Genomic DNA, 24,629 nt, shown 5'->3' with positions numbered 1-24,629 from the left:
AATGCAAATGGGGGGGGGGCATTGGGGGGGGGCAAGGCACTCCGAGCAACAGAAGGAGACATGGCATATTTTGTGTTGATCCAAACTAGAGGTGGATAAATCATTACTCCATGGGCATATCGGCACCATACGTAATACCACTTTAATTATAACCACAAAGAATCCTGGGAAGTGTAGTTTGTTAAGGGGGCTGAGGGTCCTTAGGAGATGACCACTTCCCTTAAAGAGCTAAAATTCCCAGAGTTCCCTGGGAAGAGGGACTGACTGTTAAACTACTCTTAAACATTGTAGCCTGTCTCTGAATGCCTTCCAGCTTGTTGGGTAGCCTTCTTCAACTCAGAAGCAGCTTGTCAGGTGGGGGCTGAGTTGTCTTCCAAGCGGGTGGGTTGCTATTGCTTCACTGGAGGAAAAGAGGTGAGGCAATGGGGAGGTCAGCATGGTGCAAACACATTGGCAGAGCCAACACAGTTCTCCTGCTGGTGCACTTGCACTGCACTGACCTCCCTGTGCAGTTCTTCAGCCAAGGAATCCATGCAAGAATGTGTAAATTAATGAGAAGGGCATGCAAAAATGTGAATCATAATAATAGTTGTTGTTGTTGTTGTCCATTTTTTTACCAAGGCACCTCAAAGCTACTTGCAATACTTGCACTGAAAAGGCCTGTTCTTGTGTTGCCATGGCAAAATAATGTACAAAAATGTATTCCGCTTGTGGAAAAATGCTTTCGAAGTGCACAAACAAAGCACAACAGCATACCAAAAAATGCATATACAGTGGTGCCCCGCAAGACGAATACCTCGGAAGACGAAAAACTCGCAAGACGAAAGGGTTTCTCGTTTTCTGAGTTGCTTCGCAAGGCGGATTTCCCTATGGGCTTGCTTCGCAAGACGAAACGTCTTGCGCCTTTTTTTAAAAAAAACCGCCAATGCATTCCTATGGGAAACCGTCAATACACAGTGGTGCTTCGCAAGACGAAAAAACTCGTAGAACGAAAAAACTCGCAGAACGAATTAATTTCGTCTTTCGAGGCACCACTGTATTGGGAGAAATGCAACAAAAAGTAGAATATTTCATGCAGACTTCATTTAATTGCAAGTGCAGGCAGAATTGGGGAAAGCCATACGCAAGGTTGGAAGAATGAGAAGCTGAGAGAAATCAAAATGGGAGTGATTCATTATCCATCCCTAGACCAGTTGGATCTTTTCTCCCATCAAACCCAGAGGTCTTTCAGACACTGTTTTAAAAAACACGAAGCTATGCTTTGTGCCCCTCTGCTTTCCTCTCTTACAGACAGAATTCCAAACACAAACTGTAAAATGTGGAGAAATAAGAAAGGAAAACTCTCTACCCCACCCCCTTAAAATAATAATCCACCATGATGGAAATGGGGGGGGGGGGGAATCAAGTGCTGAAGCATTTCTGATGATGGGATAAGTCTAGGATCTTTGTTCAGAATATAAATGGATACATTAAAGAGTGCATGCAGCAGCCCGCTGCCTTAAGAGGAGTAGTCAAGAATGAGAAAGTCGGCTTCATAAAATGACACCCATCGTGTAAGCTACTCAGAAAACATTGGACTATATATACACTGGGGGAAAATGCCAATTTGCTCTTAAAATAGCTGTAAAATTGGTAGGCTGCACTCCGAGCATATACACACATTGTTGACACAGTGGCTGCGCTGCAAAACGGAACGGTAGAAAATGCAGTATTTGTAAGAGGATGGGGGAAAGTGGTCTTTGGGGCCCTATCCTTTACTAGAAATCTGTTCCCATATTGGTGCTGGCCTGTAGGCTGTTGAGAGTATGGGTGCTGATGCCCAAATCCCATCAAGTTGAGAACCAGAGTTGGAAGGAAATACAGGGGTAGAGACATGGAGGTTGGAGTGACCAGAATTGGGCAGGGACAAATAGGATGTGGCCATCCACATTCCCCCATGCACACAGACAGACAGACAGACACACACACAATCAATCACACAAAACCCAGTGGCATAGCATGGATTGCCAGTGCCCGTGGCTGCACAGAGGGGGGGGAGGGAAACAGACAGAGGATGTGTGTGCATTCAACTGCCTAACAGTGTTTGAGTCACCCAGGAGATCACAGAGATAAGAAAATAAGAGTCATTCCATTGCCTGGAGAGGTCAACTCTGACCGGCAGCTGCATTACAGGACCTCAGGCAGCCCTAAGACTAAACTGAATATAAGGCAACTATCTATGTATCTTCAACATTTCATGATGGTTACAGGTTAAAAGCCGGATGCTCACAACCTTTACCGTTGTGCAATTTCCTTGGGTTGTTTTTTTTTTCTTTGAGACCCGGCACCAGATTTCTCTGTTGTGCCTCCTTACTTTAAAGAACTGGGACAAGCAACAGAAATAGTGTCAGTGTGTGAAGTCTAAGCAGACAAGTGGGGAATTGGTGAGGAGAGGTGAAGAACACTGAAGCTGCTGAGCTGTCAGGACTGATAAGCATTTTACAGCAGGTCTGCCCAGTCTCCTTGTCGGTGGCCCACTTGAAAACAAGAATTAGTTTTGAGGCCGCAGCATGGCTCCACCCACTTCCCACAGCAGTGGCATAGCGTGGGGGGTGCAGGGGGGGCCAGCCGCACCGGGCGCAACATCTGGGGGGGGGCGCTCGCACTCGCAGCTCTCTGCCCCTACCTGGCTCGCTCACTCTAGGGGGCGCAAATTACTTGCCTTGCCCCGGGTGCTGACAACCCACGCTACACCACTGTCCCACAGCCAGCCTATCAGTTCCTCCTCACCAGAGCGGGCTACAAATTCGACATGAGTGAACTGGTGCAGGGAGAAGTTCAATTCAGTTCATATTTTAAGGTGAACTTACCTAATCTGCACTTTCTGAAGCAATACGCAAACTAAAAAAATACACCCATCTTCCAAAATCCAAATTTTGCAATGCAATTCTAACTTCCCTTTCCTGGGAGTAAGCCCTGTTGAGTTCGATTTGCCTCTACTTCTGAATCAACATGGTCAGGATTGCAAGAAAGACATGTAACAATATACATATTTACTTAACATGCAGAAGATAACATGTACTGAACAAACCAGAAAGGGAAGATGAGGGGAAGTCAAGGGGATCGTGAATATTGTAAAATATAAAATTTGGATATGTGTAATTACAATTTGTTGTGACAAAGAAACTTAATAAAAATGTACTACTACTACTACCACTATTATTATTTAAAAGGATTGCACTGTAGCAGAACAAGCTGAAACTGGAAGAAATACTTATGAAATCAGATTTTTTTGGAAAGGTGGGATCTACTCATGCATTGATAAGACTCTGGATAACTTTCAACCCAATCCTCTCCACTACTCTAGAAAGGAAACTAATTGTCCAACAGAGAATGAAAAGCAATCTGGAGAAATTGTTATTAAGAAGTGGAGCAGATAAGGATATAAGAGCCTGCTGGATCAGGCCAGTGGCCCATGTTATGCAGAACCCTGTTCTCACAATGCCCAGCCAAATGGCTATAGGAAGCTTGCAAGAAGAACCTGAGTGCGAGTGCATTCTGCTCTCCTGTGCTTTCCAACAACTGGCAGTCAGAAGCATTTCCATACCCCCCAAGTGTCCTAATTTTCCAGGGGCAGTCCTGAAATTACAAAAGACATCCCGTTTCTCTGATTTGACTCTGGTTTTCCCCGCCAGTGCTGCTGCCCCTGAGCTCAGGGAGGAGGAGGAGCTGACGCTTGTTTTCATAAAATAAAATCATTTCATTTTATAAAATAAAATTGGGATTAAGGTGTTTTCTCAGGACAACAGAGCGCGTGTATGCTGTGTCCTGTTGTAGTAGCAGTGGCGGCACTCGAACTTCTTCTGATGGGAAATGCCCTGGGGGGGACCACAAAAAATGGGAGGTGGGTCAAGGATGGTCAGTTGTGGGGTGAGTGAGAAATGTCCCTACTTTCATCTGAGGAATGTTGGAAGGTATGCATTTTGCCTTAACTCTGGTGGCAGTACATAACTATGAGCAGTCAATGATAACCTCCTCCTCCATGAATTTGTCCAATGCTCTTTTTAAGCCATCTAGGATGGTGGCTGTGGCAATCACACAGGGTCCCCGGGCGTTTAACGGTCTATTGATCCCTGTGCCACCACTGTGCTCGCTTCCCCGCTGCCACCAACCAGTTACTCTCTGGTAAAACATTGGGCCTTAGAAAACACTGCTAATAACAAGGCCAGTGGAAGTGATGATATTCCAGCTGAACTATTTAAAATTTTAAACGATGATGCTGTGAAGGTGCTACACTCAATATGCCAGCAAATTTGGAAAACTCAGCAGCGGCCAGAGGATTGGAGAAGATCAGTCTACATCCCAATCCCAAAGAAGGGCAGTGCCAAAGAATGCTCCAACTACCGCACAATTGCACTCATTTCTTACTAGCAAGGTTATGCTTAAAATTCTACAAGGCAGACTTAAGCAGTATGTGGACCGAGAACTCCCAGAACTGCAAGCTGGATTTCGAAGGGGCAGAGGAACCAGAGACCAAATTGCAAACATGCGCTGGATTATGGAGAAAGCTAGAGAGTTCCAGAAAGACATCTACTTCTGCTTCATTGACTATGCAAAAGCCTTTGACTGTGTCGACCACTGCAAACTATGGCAAGTTCTTAAAGAAATGGGAGTGCCTGATCACTTCATCTGTCTCCTGAGAAATCTCTATGTGGCACAAGAAGCTACAGTTAGAACTGGACATGGAACAACTGATTGGTTCAAAATTGGGAAAGGAGTACGGCAAGGCTGTATATTGTCTCCCTGGTTATTTAACTTATATGCAGAATTCATCATGCAAAAGGCTGGACTGGATGAATCCCAAGCTGGAATTAAGATCGCCGGAAGGAATATCAGCAACCTCAGATATGCAGATGACACAACCTTGATGGCAGAAAGTGAGGAGGAATTAAAGAACCTTTTAATGAGGGTGAAAGAGGAGAGCGCAAAATATGGTCTGAAGCTCAACATCAAAAAAACGAAGATCATGGCCACTGGTCCCATCACCTCCTGGCAAATAGAAGGGGAAGAAATGGAGGCAGTGAGAGATTTTACTTTTTTGGGCTCCATGATCACTGCAGATGGTGACAGCAGTCACGAAATTAAAAGACGCCTGCTCCTTGGGAGAAAGGCAATGGCAAACCTAGACAGCATTTTAAAAAGTAGAGACATCACCTTGCCAACAAAGGTCCGTATTGTAAAAGCCCAGTAGTGATGTATGGAAGTGAGAGCTGGACCATCAAGAAGGCTGATCGCCAAAGAATTGATGCTTTTGAATTATGGTGCTGGAGGAGACTCTTGAGAGTCCCATGGACTGCAAGAAGATCCAACGTATCCATTCTTAAGGAGATCAGCCCTGAGTGCTCACTGGAGGGAAGATTGTGAAGCTGAGGCTCCAATACTTTGGCCACCTAATGAGAAGAGAAGACTCCCTGGAAAAGACCCTGATGTTGGGAAAGATGGAGGGCACAAGGAGAAGGGGACGACAGAGGACAAGATGGTTGGACAGTGTTCTCAAAGCTACAAACATGAGCCTCACCAAACTGCGGGAGGCAGTGGAAGACAGGAGTGCCTGGCGTGCTCTGGTCCATGGGGTCACGAAGAGTCGGACACGACTAAACGACTAAACAACAACAAAACATTGAGTCCAGTCAGTTGTTAAAAGTGAACAAAACAAAAAAACAAGTTTATTTTACAAACAATAACAAGTTTATGGTTTCTCAGATAATATTCCTGTCAGTATCTTAACTTTAGTTTCTTTACCGGCCTATACCTTCCTAATACCTTCTGACTGATTGTCTCAAATGTTGGACTGACTCCTCTTAACAAATTCTCTCCTACACCAGACTAGCCCAACCCACAGACTTATCTTCTCTGTCTCTTCTAACCCCAGACTGTCTTCTCAACAACTCTAACTCTCTAAAAAATCCTTTGTGCTTAAACCTTATACACAGTTAACTCTGCCCCCTGGGTTACCATTGGTCAGTCATTTTACAATTAGTTAACCCTTTCCCTATGAACCTAGTACAGTGGTGCCTCGGGTTAAGAACTTAATTCGTTCCAGAGGTCCGTTCTTAACCTGAAACTGTTCTTAACCTGAAGCACCACTTTAGCTAATGGGGCCTCCTGCTGCTGCCGCGCCACCGGAGCCCGATTTCTGTTCTTATCCTGGAGCAAAGTTCTTAACCTGAAGCACTATTTCTGGGTTAGCGGAGTGTGTAATCTGAAGCATATGTAACCTGAAGCGTATGTAACCTGAGGTACCACTGTATGATGTCACACACACAGGAGGGCAAACGCCACAGTGGCCATCATATCGTCCTGTGGGAGGGAGTTCCACAGTTTAACTTTGCGCTGTGCAAAAAAGGACTTTCTGTGCTGACTCTTCCAACACAAAGATGCACACTTTGTACAAGTTGTTTTCTTTCTTTCTTTCTTTCTTTCTTTCTTTCTTTCTTTCTTTCTTTGCTTTGTTCGTGCTATTATAAATAGATACAAATTAAATCATCAGGCACCTTCGCACTTTGGAGTCGAGTCTAGCTAGCAGATATCCTTTGAAGGAAAGGCACCAGCAGGAGTCTCAGGGGCAGAACTGGCCATGATACAATAGAGGAGATTATAATGAACATCATCGGAATAGAAAGAAGTGGAGAGGCCCAGCAGTTGAGAAGGAAGTAAACCTTGAGGGATATGATGTAATCCGTGCACAATGCCAGAGACAGCATGTGGGAGAGAGACGATGGCAGTCACCAGGAATTAGCTGAATATTTAAACACATGCACACCAAATCTACCAGCAGCAACATACGGCGTTTTCCTGACACGCTGCGAAGTTTGGATACTATACAGTGGTACCTCAGGTTAAGAACTTAATTCGTTCTGGAGGTCTGTTCTTAACCTGAAACTGTTCTTAACCTGAGGCACCACTTTAGCTAATAGGGCCTCCCACTGCCACTGCGTGATTTCTGTTCTCATCCTGAAGCAAAGTTCTTAACCTGAGGCACTATTTCTGGGTTAGCGGAGTCTGTAACCTGAAGCGTCTGTAACCTGAAGTGTCTGTAACCCGAGGTACCATTGTATAGGAAATGGGTCCTTTTATACTGGGGGCGGGGACCAGGATGGTGGGGGCCACATTGCTTTAGGAAGATGCAAACTGGTGATCTCTGAGAAACACATCTGAACTGCTGCCATCATCAAGGTGGAATTGCCATTTGCATCTCAAACCCCTGGTCCAGTAAAAGTTCAGCTGAACAGGCCATTTGCTTGCTTTGATGTAAGGGGAAGGGAACAGAGTGGTTTGGTTTTCCTCCAGCCCATGATGAGGTGTGGGTGAAAAACAAACGACTAAAGCACAGTGTGCTTCTGAATATCAGTCCCTAGGAATCACAGGTGGGGAGGGGGCTATTGCACTTGATTCCTGCTTTTGGGCTCCCCACAGGCATCTGGTTGGCCACTGTGAAAACAGGATGCTGGATTAGATTGGCCAGCGGCCTGATCCAGCTGGGCTCTTCTTGTGTTCTCATGACTCACTTCGAATCTGGCAGCAAGACAGAGCAATTTGACAAGCACCTGTTTGTGCAGGACATTTGTAACGCCTCGCATTCAGCATGTGAGCCTGGAGCGCTTCCAGCTGTGTGACTTCACATTCACACACGGTTTGGAGGACATCGGAAGGATGCTCTCCAGGCCCAGAGGGTGATGGCCAAACTTGGTAAAGGTCTGTCTGAAATCCAGCAAACTGGAATGTGCAGTACTCTGCTGGGCCATCACCTGGGCCTCTCATGAAGACCACATGGACCTCCTTGTGTGCTGCAGGAGGACAGAAGTGTATGTACAGTGGTACCTCTGGTTACAAACTTAATTCATTCTGGAGGTCGTTCTTAACCTGAAACTGTTCTTAACCTGAGGTACCACTTTAGCTAATGAGGCCTCCTGCTGCCGCCACACGATTTCTGTTCTCATCCTGAAGCAAAGTTCTTAACCCGAGGTACTATTTCTGGGTTAGTGGAGTCTGTAACCTGAAGCGTATGTAACCCAAGGTACCACTGTATCTGCAAAAATAGACCGAACAAAAATGCCTGAGGGTTCTTTCTTTCTTTCTTTCTTTCTTTCTTTCTTTCTTTCTTTCTTTCGTTCTGCATTAACTACTTTTCTGCTAAAATTATAACTCAAGCAAGGCATTGTAATCCTGAAAGAGGTTTAGTTAGTCTTTAGCACAGGCCAAGTCTTTAAAATGGCAGACCCTGCCCTGAGGAACTCCTTGCCCATAGATGTTCAGAAGGAGACACCCCTGCTTTCTCTGTTATCTTTTAGAAACTGTGCTCTGCAAACAGACCTTCGGAATGCGAGTTTTTTTACCAACCAGATTTTAATGCTTATTGATGTTTTGAACATTATTGTAGCATTGTGGGGTTTCTTTTTAATGCTGATGCCCATTGGGACTGGTAGGGCGGAAGGCAGAGAGGTCAACAGAAGGTGGTGCTAGAGTTAATGGCAGGCAGAGCCAATCTGGTCTCCATCCTCCCCACTACTGACTTTTACAACAGCAACACTGAGATGGAAAAAGAGGAGGGAGCTGACTCACGGTACTACCCCAAGGGCAGGTTGTAAGAAGGGAAGCAGGTTGGTTAGGGAAGATGGGGGTTAGTGGGGTAATGACCCAGTTGCCCTAATAGACCACTCTCTACTTTATGCCACACGCACCCTTGTTATATGGTGTAGGAAAGTGTGATTTATAATTTACAAGCCCCCAACCCCCAGCTCTGTGATTCTACTACTGGCATCCCCAAACTCGACCCTCCAGATGTTTTGGGACTACAATTCCCATTGTCCCTGACCACTGGTCCTGTTAGCTAGGGATGATGGGAGTTGTAGTCCCAAAACACCTGGAGGGCTGAGTTTGGGGGTGCCTGTTCTACTATCATCACCATTAGGAGAAGAGGAAGAATAATAGAATCACAAAATCATAAAAATGTAGAGTTGGAAGGTCTTCTGAGGATCATTTAGCCCAACACACTGCAATGCAGGAATCTCAACTAAGGCTTCAATGACAGATGGCCATCCAACCTCTGCTTAAAAACCTCCAATGAAGAAGAGTCCACAACCTCTCGAGGGAGATCTTTCCGCTGTCAAGCAGCTCTTACTGGCTGAAAGTTCTTCCTGATGCTTAGTCAGAATCTCCTTTCTTGTAACTTGAAGCCACTAGTTTGAGTTCCTCCAGAGCAGGAGAAAACAAGCTTGTTCCCTCTTCCAGGTGGCAGCCCTTGAGATATTTGAAGATGGCTGTCCTATCTCCTCTCAGTCGTCTCTTTTCCAGGCTCAACATACTCAGCTCCGTCAAACGTTCCTCATAAGGCTTGGTTTCCAGACCCTTGACCATCTTGGTCGCCCTCTGCACACCTTCCAGCTTGTCAACTTCCTTCTTAAACGGTGGTGCCAAGAATTGTACAAAGTATTCTGGGTGGAATCAAGTGGTACTATTACTTCCCTTGATTGGGACACTATACTTCTGTTGATACAGTAATACAGTATAGTTTTTCAACCCAACAAAGAATTAAACATTATCTTGATGCTGGGCACAGTGTACACACACACACACACACCATCTGTATGGATGGCGTCAGTTCAAGGCTTCCTGGATCACCATACCTATCTTTGCCTGTCATGACCTTGAGGGGATCTTTCTGGATGCCTCCCAAATCATTTCCCTGCTTAGCTATTTTGCTGAGAACTGCCAAGCGTGTTCACAATTAATGCCAATCATTGGGCTGGTTGCTGTGATGTCAACACCTGTCCCCGGGCCAACTGCAGCACTCCAGGCTGCTTCATGTGCTGAAAATACATATTAACAATGGAGTACGCATGCCCATCAGAAACATGAAAGGGAGCTGGCTTCTTTGAAAGTTTAAAGCATTTTGTCTTTGCTGAAGGTGCTGCTTGCTAAAATCAATGAGAACAGGTTTGTGAATCATTCTGGGGGAATCTAAAGCAAGGGTCTCATTGTGGTACCCTCCAGATGTTGTTGGACTCCAACTCCCATCACCCCTGACTCTTCACTGTGCTTTTCAGGGCTGGTGGGATTTGTAGTCTGATAACATTGGAGGGTACTTACAATGAGCACCTGCGTCCTCAAGCTCCATCAAATGAGACTGAGAAGAGATATAGTAGCCATCTTCAAATATCTAAAGCAACTCTCAAGTGCCGCCTTTCGGAAATCCCAGTAATGTCTGGGAAAAGGCAGACATTTGGCAGCCCTAGCATGTAGTATGTAAAAAGCCATGATATAGGAGAAACTGCAAAGCTTGTCACCACTTCTCTCATGATTTCTGCCTCCCCTGTTGCTTTGTACTATAAAACAACAGTTGTAACAATATGTTAAAGGTAAGTAAGGCAAAGGTAAAGCTAAAGGTAAAGGACCCCTGGACGGTTAAGTCCAGTCAAAGGTGACTATGGGGTTGTGGCACTCATCTCGCTTTCAGGCCAAGGGAGCCGGCGTTTGTCCAGGTCATGTGACTAAACCGCAACAGAACACTAGAGTGCACGGAAATGCCATTTACCTTCCCACTGGAGTGGTACCTATTTATCTACTTGCACTTTGACGTGCTTTCAAACTGCTAGGTTGGCAGGAGCTGGGACAGAGCAACGGGAGCTCACCCCGTTGTGTGGATTCGAAAATGTATCAGTTTTAAACCCCTAGTAGTAACAGTTTCCAGGACATTACCCCATTCGCCTCTTTACAGTTACATCCTGTTGAAAGCCTACTGGTCAGCCCTACGTGTTGTGCTGGGTAGGAATGGGAGGGTGACAACCTTCGCTGTGAGCCTGTGCCAAATCCAGCATGTTGGCGCAAGGCAGGGGAAGGGTTAATATTTTTCCACCCTGTGAAAGGTGTAAGAGTATCTGCATGCCTGAAAGTGCAGAAATAGCAGGGAGAACAGCTGGGACAACTGTCATGAATTAAGCAATTCTGTGATGTGGTATAAGGATTTGCCCCAGGGAGTTAGATTGGGTGGGTTTAAGAGCTAAGCTGCAGGTGTGCCACCAGTAAGAAGCATTACTGACTTTGCTAAGTTCTTTCTTTTATTGCCAAAGCACACACATACAACCAAGCACCGATGGCAATTAGTGTTACCATGACATGTTCCATAAACTGGATTTTGTTTGTTTGTTTGTTCCCTGCACAGAATATGGATTTGGGTGATAGGTTAGGTCGGCTCTTCCAGACCTTGGTTCTGCATATGTTGTTAGACCACCATCACCCTCAGCAACTATGGCCAGTGCTCAGGAAAGATGGATGTTGTGTAGTCCAACAAAATCTGGAACAGAAGGCTGGGGAATGATGTCCGGTGCCCAAGGTCCTGAAATAGTATTATCTCCCAAATGAACAGAAGTTTTGTCTTTGGGAAAGAAGAAGCAGTAGCATCGTTCAGCTAGCTCAGAAAGAGGCCTTCCCAGGGCTGGCCCACTCATGAGGAAAGGTGAGATGGCTGTCTCAGGGCGGCAGCTGGAGGAGGAAGAGGAGGAGAAGCCACCATGGTCACCTTAGATCAGGCATAGGCAACCTCGGCCCTCCAGATGTTTTGGGACTACAACTCCCGTGATCCCTAGCTAACAGGACCAGTGGTCAGGGATGATGGGAATTGTAGTCGCAAAACATCTGGAGGGCTGCCTATGCCTGCATTAGATAGCAGCCTCAGCAAAAAGGAGGGGATGTTGTTGTTCCATAGTGACCTCTTGGCAAAAAAAGGAGGTGTTGCTGGTCTAGAGCAGCAGCAATGCATCCTTTTTGCTGAAAGGACACTGGGTGGCAACAATACTGCCTCCACTTTGCCAAGAGGAGGAGGAAAAGCTACTGGCTCTTCTGCGATGCCCACTGTGCTGGGCCTGGGGGTAACCCATGAAACATGGTCCAGGACCAGTTCAGAATCCGAAGGTTCTGCCGGGAGTCAGTCCGACAGGGCTAAGGCAGGACACGAGGCAGGAAACCAGGCAAGGACAGGTACAAGATCTCAGGCAGGATCTAGCATACAGCAATGTTGCTCCCACAACCTGGGGCCGGGTTCGACAGCCTTTTATCTTTGTTGGGGTGGTGGCCGGTCCTGATCCCCCGGTGACTCACCTCCCTGTTTCGCCCGAAGGCGAGCACTCCTCCTGCGAGTACTCAGGTCTCTTTTTCTCTCAGACCTCAGTCTCTGCAGCTCGGGAGATGTTGGTGGGTTACTATACTCAGAGGCCGCCTCATCCTCTCCTGACCCAACCAGTAGTGGAGCAGCTGTAAGTGATGGCCCAGCTGAAGGCAACGAGGTAATCCCCGCATCTGGAGCCTGGGCAGGCTCAGGCCCTTGACTCGGCCCATCTGGTGTTTGTTGCAGGGGAACCTGTGCAGTCTGGGACTCTTCGGGATCAGGCCCCAAACTTGGTTCAGATGATGCCTGAGGCAAAGGATCCGGTGCAGACTGAGTCTCCTCTGGTTCCGAGTCCGAGCCAGAGTCCCAGGCCATCACACCCACCTTTTCTCTCTCTCTCTTTCCCTCACTCTCACTAATCATCTCACTTGCCCTCACTCTCGGCCTCTCCCTTGCTCACCTTCTCACCTGCCTTTGCTTGATCACTTGCTGCCACAGCCACTGTGTCCCCCGCACTCATTGCCCCCTCTTCGTTGGCTGTGCCTGACCACCCACCTGTCTGCTTGCCTCCTCCTCCACCGTGTGCAGCCAGCCTTCCTTGTGAGTCTCCATTTTGAAAATCAAAACTTTTCTCTGCCCCCAAGGAACAAGAGGAGAGGAGGAGAGGATCAGTGGCGTAGCGTGGGGAGTGCAGGGGGGCCTGGCCGCACCGGGCGCAACATCTGGGGGTTAGGGTTAGGGGGCGCAATTCCACGGGTTAGGGGGCGCAAATTACTTGCCTTGCCCCGGGTGCTGACAACCCACGCTACGCCACTGGAGAGGATGTCACTCAATGAGCTTCATGGCCAAGTGAGGATTCAAACTCTGGTCTCCCAGGTCTAACCATTCTAACCACCACACCACACTGGCTGAGGAACCTCAAATGGGGAGCAAGATAAAAAAACACTGGGCTGTGAACCCAGGATCAAATCCCAGCTCAGCTGAGACAAAATTCAACTCCTACAAGCAAATTACAGCCCACTTTTTTTTTCTTCTACCCTTGAAATTTAAAAAGCGCATGCATTTGCACCTCTTTTTTTCTGCCTTAAGGATAAAGAGAGTACTATAGGAAAAATAATAAGACTGCGGGGAGTGGGGAAGAGCCAGTGAATCATCAACGGGGAGGAAAATGTGGACTTGATTTTGCAAACCGGTAAGCCCACATTCTTTCAGGCTGTCTCAGAGCCCCTGGGGAGTGTGATGCAGTCCCAAGATACTGAGTTAAGACTCCTTAAAATTGTGAGTCATTACAGGTTACCAGGGATCACTAAGACAGGCAGGAGAAATAAAGGCATTACACAAATGTATCACCCATTTTAATTAGAAATCCGTGGGTGAAGCCAATTGTTGAGTAATTTGACAAAGGTAATAAAACCATCCTGTTTTCTTTCCAAAGGTAATATGCTCGGCTGTAAATTGTATAAGTAGCAAGGGGATGACTCTGACCTCTGATGTAACAGTAGCACTGATTCTTGCCAGGAAATAGCCCAAGAGAGCTGAAAGGAAGTCTGAATTAAGCTGACCTGTATAATTCACCAATTCCAGCAGGTTATCGAACTGCGCTCTCTTCTCCGGCGTTTTTTCGAGAGACAGGCAGCTCTCACTTATGCCGACAGGAGGGGAAAAGGCGGCGGGGGGGAGAGAGAGAAGTATGGTTTCTGATTGTTTCTACCAAAAGGTCAAGCCTGGCATTAAGTAACACGTGCGTCTTTCTGACCGGATGGCGAGCTGCTATATAAGCGTTGAGTGGTTTTTAGAAAACGCCAAGTGGAAGTATTTACTTCCATCACACGGAGGGATGGAGAGCGCCAGCAGGCCTGGCTGATAGCAATCATGAATCTGTTGCTTCAGAGTGTAGGACGAGAACCGAGAGAATTTGCAGAGGAGCAGATGTCAGCTGAACAGAACTACAAGTCCCATAGTGGTTGAACAATCAATCCCAGGGAACTCTGGGGACTGTAGACCTGGGAGAGGAATAGGGAGCCTCTTATCCGCTCTCAACATCTGTAACTACCTACAGGGCCCCAGGAGTCAATGGGGGAAGCCACAACTGCTTCAAGTGGTATAATTCTACTTTAAATGCAAAGTGCAGATTGGGCTGCTGTGTCTTGGGTCTGGAAATACTGAACGTGCCCCAGAATTCTTTGTCATGCTATGGGGCAAAAACCCTGGGGTTTTGAAGCAAGATGCTAATGCATGATCAATGCCATGCCCTAAGGCCACCTGAAAGCCGCTGCTGTAGTCAAATGAGAGAACAGGTGGGTGACAGTCTCAAGTCACTTGTCTGTTACGATGCAAAATCATCATATCTGCAGAAAGTTGGAGAGGGACCACTGCAAAGAGCTACAGCCAAGAATTTGTTAGGGCCTCCTCTACTATGCCTCAACCAGGGGTGTAGTGTGTGGGGAGGTGCTGCCAGGGCAATCAACCCAGGCATGGTTTTTTTTGGGGGGGGGACACGCTGCTCACACCACCCTCCTTGAGCCAGCCCTGGTCATTTTGCGAGACTGGGAACTGATCAGACTCCCAGCCTCGCAAAACAGCTTGGGGAGGGAGGCGTGAGAAGGATGCAACAGCCATGCCCCCCTCAATCCCAACACCCCTCCCCAGGGCAAGGATAGGATCAAAGGGTGTATGGCTGCTGTGTCCTTCTCACAGCGCCCTCCCCCAGCCGCATTGTGAGACTGGGGTCATTCCAGTCTCGCAAAGTGGCTGGGGACTGGTGACACTCTGGTGGTGTTAGTGGTGAGGGCTGAGCTGGCACACAGCAGACTCCATTTTCCCTCTGTGCCCCCCACCCTCTGTTGTGCATGCCCCCCCCCCGGGCACCATAAAAGCACACTTGCCAACACAGTGTTTTTCAACCTTGAGTTTGCGGGTCTGACTGGACTACAACTCCTGTCATGCCTGACCGTTGGCTAAGCCAATACAGGTCAGCTTCATTCAGACTTCCATTAGCTATGCTGTCTAATGAATTTGTCCATCCCTAATCTTCACGGCACACGGGTGGCGCTGTGGGTTAAACCACAGAGCCTAGGACTTGCTGACCAGAAGGTCGGCGGTTCGAATCCCTGCGATGGGGTGAGCTCCCGTCGTTCAGTCCCTGCTCCTGCCAACCTAGCAGTTCAAAAGCATGTCAAAGTGCAAGTAGATAAATAGGTACCGCTCCGGTGGGAAGGTAAATGGCGTTTCCGTGCGCTGCTCTGGTTCGCCAGAAGCGGCTTAGTCACACTGGCCACATGACCCGGAAGCTGTATGCCGGCTCCCTTGGCCAATAAAACAAGATGAGTGCCGCAACCCCAGAGTCGGCCACAACTGGACCTAATGGTCAGGGGTCCCTTTACCTTTACCTGTAATCTTCACTACCCCCAGTCCTACAATATGGCCTTCATGCCCTAGTGGTGAGTTTCCCAGAAACCCTTGATTGGTCATGTTGGAAAGCAGGACACCAGATCTGATGGACTTTCCTTCTGACCCAGCAGGTCTCTTCTTACCTCCTTAAGCTCAAGACATTTGAGAAGTTTCATTTTCCATTTCTTCCCGATTACGGGCATGCACTGTGACAACTTTATACCTGATTCTGTAAGCCTAAATTTAATAAATTCAGGAGCGCCTGAAGTGGTTGGGATGGAAACATCTGAGCAGGCTTACCTTTGCTCTGATTAACCACTTGGCTGGGTTTCGGAGGACTCTCTCTAATCACACGGCCTTGTTTTGCTTCGCTAAGCCCCCCTCCCCCCTCCTTCCAGTTGGAATAGATGTTAGTTAGAGAAGAAATTGAAAAATGAGCTTGGTGACCTATCAGAGGTGGATGATTAATTGTTCGGAGATTGCAGTCATGATTACAGAGCCTTTCATCTCAGGTGACGCTAATTAGGTTTCTCATTCTTCTGCATGTCTACGTGAGACCAGAAGCAAGCATCTATAGCGCTTCCCCACCCCCCGCAAAAAACCCCCACAGCCTCTCTTGGGCTGCAGAGCCCAAAGACTCTTGCTTATTATGCACAGCCATGGTATTTAATCAGCCTTCTTCTTCTTTTTTAAAATAGGAAGCACCACCAGTAATCATCAAGCAACACAGAACAGTAAATATCCAAACAGCAGCGCTAGCAAAGACTCGGATTCTCGGCCATGGACCCAGAGTGGGTGGATGCGAGGAGCTCTTTGCGTTGCTATGGCAATGGCATTCTACCTGTAACCCAGCCATATCCAATTACTAACAGGGGTGTTCTTAAGGCGGCCAGAATCAATACAGGACAGGGATCCTGTGCCGTTCACAGAGAAGCCTCTGGCAGGTGCAGATTTGTCCATCATAGTGGTCCTGGCAAGGCAGCAGTTTTGAAGGAGCGCCGTGTTGTTGAATTGCTAACTAGCTGGATCAGGTACACAGCCCAAATATTTTCCAGGGGCAGTCCCAGAATTACAAAAACCACCCCGGCTTCTGATTTGATCCTGGAATAGCCATATTTTCCCTGCTAGTGCTGCTGAGAGCAGTGGTGGCTGCTGCGAGGGAGCATCACGTTGCCTCTCCAGGGCTACTGCCACCGCCGGCCTCCTCCCTTGAGCAGCTCATAGCAGTTGCTGGAGAGCAGGTGAGGTGGACGAGGGGCTGCCTCCATTGAGGCCCGGCCCCACGTGATGTGCAAGCTCTGAGGGACAGGGCTGCCCTGGGCAGGAAGAAAAGGGGAGCAGAGCAGAGCACAAGGAGCCTTGGTTTATTTTTTGTTTTTAAGGGCTTTGTGCATTCACATCTAATCTTGCCCCTTTCTAAAATATATTTATTGCTGTGTGTTTCTCTTTTTGTAAATCTACCAAAGAATAAAATAAAACCGGGATTAAGGGTTTTCTGAGTATGATGGTGGGCGTGTGTGATGTATCCCATTGGTGAAATGGTGGTGGCACTTAGAATCATAGAATCATAGAGTTGAAAGAGACCACAAGGGCCATTGAGTCCAACCCCCTGCCAAGCAGGAAACACCATCAGAGCACTCCTGACATATGGTTGTCAAGCCTCTGCTTAAAGACCTCCAAAGAAGGAGACTACACCACACTCCTTGGCAGCAAATTCCACTATCGAACAGCTCTTACTGTCAGGAAGTTCTTCCTAATGTTTAGGTGGAATCTTATTTCTTGTAGTTTGGATCCATTGCTCCATGTCCGCTTCTCTGGAGCAGCAGAAAACAACCTTTCTCTCCCCCCCCCCCTCTATGTGACATCCTTTTATATATTTGAACATGGCTATCATATCACCCCTTAACCTCCTCTTCTCCAGGCTAAACATGCCCAGCTCCCTTAGCCGTTCCTCATAAGGCATCGTTTCCAGGCCTTTGACCATTTTGGTTGCCCTCCTCTGGACACATTCCAGTTGGTCAGTGTCCTTCTTGAACTGTGGTGCCCAGAACTGGACACAGTACTCCAGGTGAGGTCTGACCAGAGCAGAATACAGTGGCACTATTACTTCCCTTGATCTAGATGCTATACTCCTATTGATGCAGCCCAGAATTGCATTGGCTTTTTTAGCTGCCGCGTCACACTGTTGGCTCATGTCAAGTTTGTGGTCAACCAAGACTCCTAGATCCTTTTCACATGTACTGTTCTCAAGCCAGGTGTCACCCATCTTGTATTTGTGCCTCTCATTTTTTTTGCCCAAGTGCAATACTTTACATTTCTCCCTGTTAAAGTTCATCTTGCACTTCTTCTGTTTGGAAATGCTCTGTGGTGGAGAGGGGAACAAAAATGGTGGGTTAAGGAGGGTCATTTGGGGGTGGGGGAGTGAGAAATGTCCCTATTTTCATCTGAGGAAGGTTGGAGGGTATGCACACAACCCAGGTAGGGGAGACTTCAGCAAGTTGGTGGCAAAACAGCATCTTCTCATTTTCCCCTCAGGTGGTGAAACAGGCTGGGCCACAAAATCTGGGGGGCTAAAAGTTCCCCGAACCTGCTTTATGTGACAGGTGACAAGTTTGCGTAGGCGTAAACTGGGCCAAAACCGGCTTTCTTTGTGCATAAATGGAGCGGGGGCTGTGAATGGACTCCATTCTGTATTCATTTTCCTCCCTGACGAGTTCGCTCTCTGTCACTTTCTGAGTTATTTCTCTTCGACTTGGAGGAGGAAGAGGCGGAGGGGAAGCGTTGGGGGACTAGGAAGTTGAGTTCTCTTGCCAATGAAGTTAAATATCAAGTCACAATTAGGCAGCAGCACTCAAGACTGAATACCTAGAAAAACTCTAGCAGGCCTGACAAGACTGAAGTGGTGTAGGGAAATGTCAACAGACACTATCAACTCTTGTTGGGCCTGGAGCTTTTCACAGGGAGCTCTGCCAAAGGAGTGTAGTAAACAGCTTCAGATTCTTAAGTGCCAACCAGCACAGGATACGATGAGGGAGATGGGGGGGGGGGTGTCACAGAGAAATGGCTGAAAGCAGATTTTGGAAAGCAGAAGGGATGAGGAAGACAAATTTTGAAAATGAATGTTTCAAAACAGTAACACAAAGGGTGCAGACGGAGGGGAAAGAGGGGCTGTAGCTTAGTGGTAGAGCTTATGCCTTCCATGCATACAGTTAAAATGCAATAAATAAATGCCATTGCATACCCTCCAACATTTCTCCAGTGAAAATAGGCACCTCCTACTCCGTAATAATATTGTTATATAATTTTACTATTTATACCCTGCCCACCTTCCTGGGTTGCTCCAGGCACTCTGGGCAGCTTCCAACATATATAAAAACATAATTAAACATTAACAAAAACTTCCCTATACAGGACTGCTTTCAGATGGCTCGGGGGTCAGATAACTCCATACCCTCCAACATTCCTCTGATGGAAATAGGGACATCCTAAGGAAAAGTGAAAGGGATGCGGGTGGTGCTGTGGGTTAAACCACAGAGCCTAGGACTTGTCGATCAGAAAGTCGGCGGTTCGAATCCCCGCAACGGGGTGAGCTCCTGTAGCTCGGTCCCTGCTCCTGCCAACCTAGCAGTTCGAAAGCATGCCAGTGCAAGTAGATAAATAGGTACTGCTCCGGCAGGAAGGTAAACGGCGTTTCCGTGCGCTGCTCTGGTTCGCCAGAAGCAGCTTAGTCATGCTGGCCACATGACCCGGAAGCTGTACGCCGGCTCCCTCGGCCAATAAAGCGAGATGAGCGCCTTCAACCCCAGAGTCTGTCACAACTGGCCCTAATAGTCAGGGGTCCCTTTACCTTTACCTTTAAGGAAAAGTGGGACATCCCAGGATCAAATCAGAAACTGGGATGTTTCTGTAACTCTAGGACTTTCCCTGGAAAATAGGGACACTGGAGGGTTCTGCCATTGTGAAGTTGAGGTCTGGAGATACAGGTTGTATCACTAAGCTCTACTCCAAGTAGGGTCATTGAAATTAATGGCTCCGTCTGGGTCAGGACAGAGCATGGGGTTAGGGGTCCCAAAACCACAGAGGCTTCCTTCACCCTTTGTCCAAGGCGTACACCACAGGGCTATTGTGATGTTGATATGAAATTGATGAGGTGTGCAATGTGGCTGATGCCCAGTGGGACTGGCAGGGCAGAATGCAGGGAGGTCAATAGGAGGTTGAAGTAGAGCCACAACCAATGACAGGCAGAACAAACTGATTGTGTCTCCATGCTCCTCCACCCAAAAAAGTTCTATGAGGACAACACCAAGACGAAGGAGGAGGAAGTTGACTGGCAGGGCCACCTGGTGGGCCAATTGTAAGTAAGAAGGCAGGCAAGTTGGGGGTGGCTAAGGTGGGTGCCCTAGTGTTACACCCTCCACTGGTGGTGCATGAAGAGCATGAGATTGTAAGTGGATCTGGTGTCACCCACTACTGAAAGGCAGCCCCAACAGTTTTATATCAGAGTAATTGGGCCCCTTAGCCCAGGCATAGGAAACCTTCAGCCCTCCAGATGTTTTAGACTACAATTCCCATCATCCCTGACCACTGGTCCTGTTAGCTAGGGATCATGGGAGTTGTAGGCCAAAACATCTGGAGGGCTGAAGGTTGCCTGTGCCTGCCTTAGCCCCTCCAAACGAAATCCCTTGGAAGGTGTTGCCATCTGCTTCATTGGAGGTTTTTAAGCAGAGGTGGGATGGCACCTATCAAGGACGCTTTAGCTATGATTCACAGGGGGTTGGACTAGATGACCCTCAGGGTCCCTTCCAACTCTACAGTTCTTTGATTCTGTAAACAAGGTTCCTTGTATGTGATCTATAGTAAGATTTTCTTCTTTCGTCACACCTCTTTCGCCAGCCCTCGGGGGAGTAGACTTTACTGGGCATTTATGCAATCGTATTTATTTTTAAAGCATTGTCTGATTTTTATTTTAGCATGTTGTATTGATGCTTTTGATTTGATTTTAAAAGTCCTTTAATGTTTGGTATGTAATGTTAGGTTACCATTTTATGGTTGTTAAGTTGCCTCCATTGGGTGGGAAACCAATGTCACAAATGAATTAAACTAAAATGCAGTACAATTGTCTACTCCTTTCCTCAGCAGGAATTCCCATTGTTCTCCAGGGAACTGTGCGTAGAACTACAGCCTCAGGTATAGAATTTAAGATAAAAGACTTATAATAGGCAACACTTTTTTTGTCAACAGCTCCCTGACAGTGGATTACATTAAACGGCCTACACAGACATTCCTTTCTATTAATATTATGCTATTCTATTAATACAGGGGCAACTAACATGGTTATCTCCAGATGTTTTTGGACTATAGCTCCAGATGTTTTGGACTACAGCTTATGCTCTTACAAGATTTGGTACATATAAAAGAAAGTACTTCTTCACACAGTTCATAGTCAAATGATGGCACTCTCCTACATGAAGCAGTGATGGCAACCAAACTAGCAGACTTTAAAAGAGGAGAAAGGAGGCTCTTCTTAACAGCCATCAGTCCCAGCTGTGGGAATGTTCTGGGTGGCAGGAGAGGATATATTGTTTATTAATATCCTTCCTATCTTGCTCCAGCGAGTTCCTTTACTTAGCAGAGTGCATTCCCCTTTACACAGCAGAAAACAAGTTGCAAACTCGTGTGAGTTTCTTAAGACAATACGCAATTCAAGCTGGCTTGTCCAGATTGAAATGTGTTCTAATATTTTCCTGGTAAGACCCCTTGAATCCCTCCTAAAAGAATAAAAACACCACAATCTTATTCATAAACAATAAAAAGAAAATTTACTCACGATCAGGCAGAGCATGGTGTGATCCCTGAAGGCAGGCTTAATAATAATAATAATAATAATAATAATAATAATAATAATTTATTTATATCCTGCCCTCCCCAGCCAAAGCCAGGCTCAGAGCGGCTAACAACAGTAAAAATAACACAGTTTACATAAAATCACAATCAATTAATTGAAATACATTCTAAAATCAATTCATTCTAAAATCAATTCAGAGTCAAATTAATGGCAACCATTGGGCTACAGTTCTATAAGGATTACAGAAGGAAGGGGTCAGACTGTGCCTTGGCCAAAGGCCTGGTGGAACAGATCTGTTTTGCAGGCCCTGCGGAAAGAAGTCAAGACCCGCAGGGCCCTAGTCTCTTGTGACAGAGCATTCCACCAGATTGGGGGCATGACTGAAAAAGCCCTGGCTGTGGTTGAGGCCAGCCTAACCTCCCTGTGGCCTGGGATCTCCAAGATGTTTTTATTTGAAGACCGTAAGGTCCTCCGTGGGACATACCAGGAGAGGCGGTCCTGTAGGTACAAGGGTCCTAGGCTGTATAGGGCTTTAAAGGTTAAAACCAGCCCCTTAAACCTGATCCTGTACTCCACTGGGAGCCAGTGCAGCTGGTATAGCACAGGATGAATGTGATCCCGCAGCGAGGACCCCATAGGGAGTCTCGCCACAGCATTCTGCACCCACTTTAATTTTAGGCTTAAAGTTACAAACATATAAAAACAGGTTTGCCCCATAAGGTAGATGACCTGAGCGACTGCTTGGCTGGCAGCCAGCAATTCATTCCAGGAAATTCGCAGGACGAAAAGAAAATGGAAAAGAAGAGAGATTGGCAGCATGCCTTGGTCTTTTACCAGGTCTGGAAAAGTCACGCCCACCCACTAGTCATATGCAAGGGAGGATGCTCCAGGCCAGGAGGAACAGGAAGTTTCAACTGGCTGGACCAAACATTCCTTTGCACGTCCATTCTAGGAAAACAAGGAATGTTGTACTTGACTGCTCTCAGTGGATTACATCCCACACCAGCCAGCATTGACAATGGTCAAGTATGATGGGAGTTGGAGCACAGCTGTCAACTTTTCCTTTATCTTGCGAGGAATCCTATTCGGAATAAGGGAATTCCCCTTAAAAAAAGGGAAACGTTGACAGCTACGAGTTGGAGCCCAAAAAATCTGGAGGGTGCCACATTGGCTGCCCCCGTGTTAATACTGTAGCTTTATATTTATACACATATAGAGTGGTGCCTTGGTTGTCAAACTTAATCCATTGCAGGAGTCCATTCCACTCCCGGAATGGTTCGAAAACCAAGGTGCGGTTTCCGATTGGCTGCAGGAGCCGCTGGACGTTCGGCTTCCAAAAAAAGTTTGCAAACCAGAACCCTCACTTCTGGGTTTGCGGCGTTCAGGAGCCAAAACGTCCAAGTACCAAGGCATTTGACAACCAAGGTACAACTGTATACTGGTAGAGATTGTAGTTCTTCCCATCCTCTGTACAGAGACTATCGCTAAATATGTGCAACATATCCCCTCTAAATGAAAAACTTAGGCGTCCAAGGTTAAACTAAAATGAGGGTGATTTCTGGGCAAAGAATTATGGTTTTCTTAAGAGGGTTTGTGCCTGTGTACTGACTCTTTTTGGCTTTTCAGTGCTAGGCTTCATGGAATATTCACACCACACAGTTCTGCATTGTTAGCCGTGCATAGCTCCACAGGCAAACATAATTCTGCCATATGGTGATGAATCAACAGATGCCAAGGGAGTGATGGAATCTTCAGAATTGTCAAATGTGCAATCGCTGTTGTGCCAGACACTCATTCACTCGATATCTGATTGACGTCAGCAAAACCGGGGAAGGCTTAGAAAGCGAGGTGATTTTGGAAACAGGTTAATGATAGTTAAAAATCTAGAGGCCTCGCCTGATTTGGATAATTATCAACCCTTACGTAGGAACTGGTCATTTATGGACATGACCTATCATCATCATCAAGGGCTCTAGGTGTGCAGGAAGGCCTGAGGCTGCTGTGTTAACTGTTGGCTGAGTTTTATATCCCCCTTCTGAAGTTACTCTTTGAGGAACCCAATTTATTACAGTGTTTGCTTATTTACTTAAAATATTTGTAGCCCAATTTGTTTCCAAGGAGGGATCCCAGAGCAGGTTGCTGCTGGAACAGCATTAAACATAATAATAATAAAACAAAACAAAAATCATATATATAGATATTTGCGCACCTAGAGACACACAGAGAGAGTTAAAACAGAAGCAAATCATATAAATGCTTGGGTAAATAAATAGGTGTTTAGCTAACGACAGAAATGTGCAATGTTTGGCACCAGTTTATTTGGGAGGGGAAAGTCCAGAAATGATAGAAGCTGTCATGGCCAAGCTATCTTTGCACAAATCAGACATCAGTCTCGCCAGAAATTTTCACAATTATTTTCTGACTAATTGATCACCTCTGGAAACTTTTCAATAAAATTAATTGTTTGGGGGGTTCTGTGTTGCTGGATTTTTTAAAGTGATTTTATTTAGATTCTATTTTGCATATTTCCACTGGACTTTTTTTTTAGGCTGCTCCATCTACTATTTAATGGGTAATCCTGATTTATTGTGCACTGGTGTTTTGGATTACTTTTATGTTCACTGCTACCAGGGCCATCTGCTAAAAAGCATCAATGCATCACGGTGCCATGTAGTAAGAGAGCTGCGGTGAAAAACATTTTCCCAGGGCAGAAGCGTATATGGTGTCTTTTGTGTGTGTGCACAAGAATATTCCTTCTGCAGCTACCTGATACCCCAATGCGACACGTATTCCCAGGACAAAGTATGATTTATAAGGGAGTGGTGGCAAGAGGCAGCTGTTCCATTGTCCATGGCAACTGTGCATAGGAATACACTGAGCTGCTTTATACTGAATCAGACCATTGCTCCATCTAGCTCAGTAATGTCTACACCAACTGGAGAAGCTCTCCAGGGTTTCAGACAGGCAGCCTTTCCCAGCCCTACCTGGAGATGCCGGGGATTGAACTTAGGACCTTCTGCGTGCAAAGCAGATGATCTACCACTAAGCTACACCCCTTCTCCCTAAATCCAGAGTTTAATCCAGAAACTATGTGAATCATACAATCATAGAAGAGTTGGAAGGGACCCTAAGGGTCATCTAATCCAGTGCCCCGCAACACAGGAATCTCAGCTACAGCATCCATGACAGATGGACATCCAATCTCTGCTTAAAAACCTCCAAGGAAGGAGAGTCCACAACCTCCCAAGGGAG

This window comes from Podarcis tiliguerta, assembly GCF_965153285.1.
Source record: "Podarcis tiliguerta genome assembly, chromosome: 14".
NCBI classification, from domain to species: Eukaryota; Metazoa; Chordata; class Lepidosauria; order Squamata; family Lacertidae; genus Podarcis; species Podarcis tiliguerta.
The sequence above is the reverse complement of the archived record's forward strand: the minus strand, read 5'-3'. Positions refer to the sequence as shown.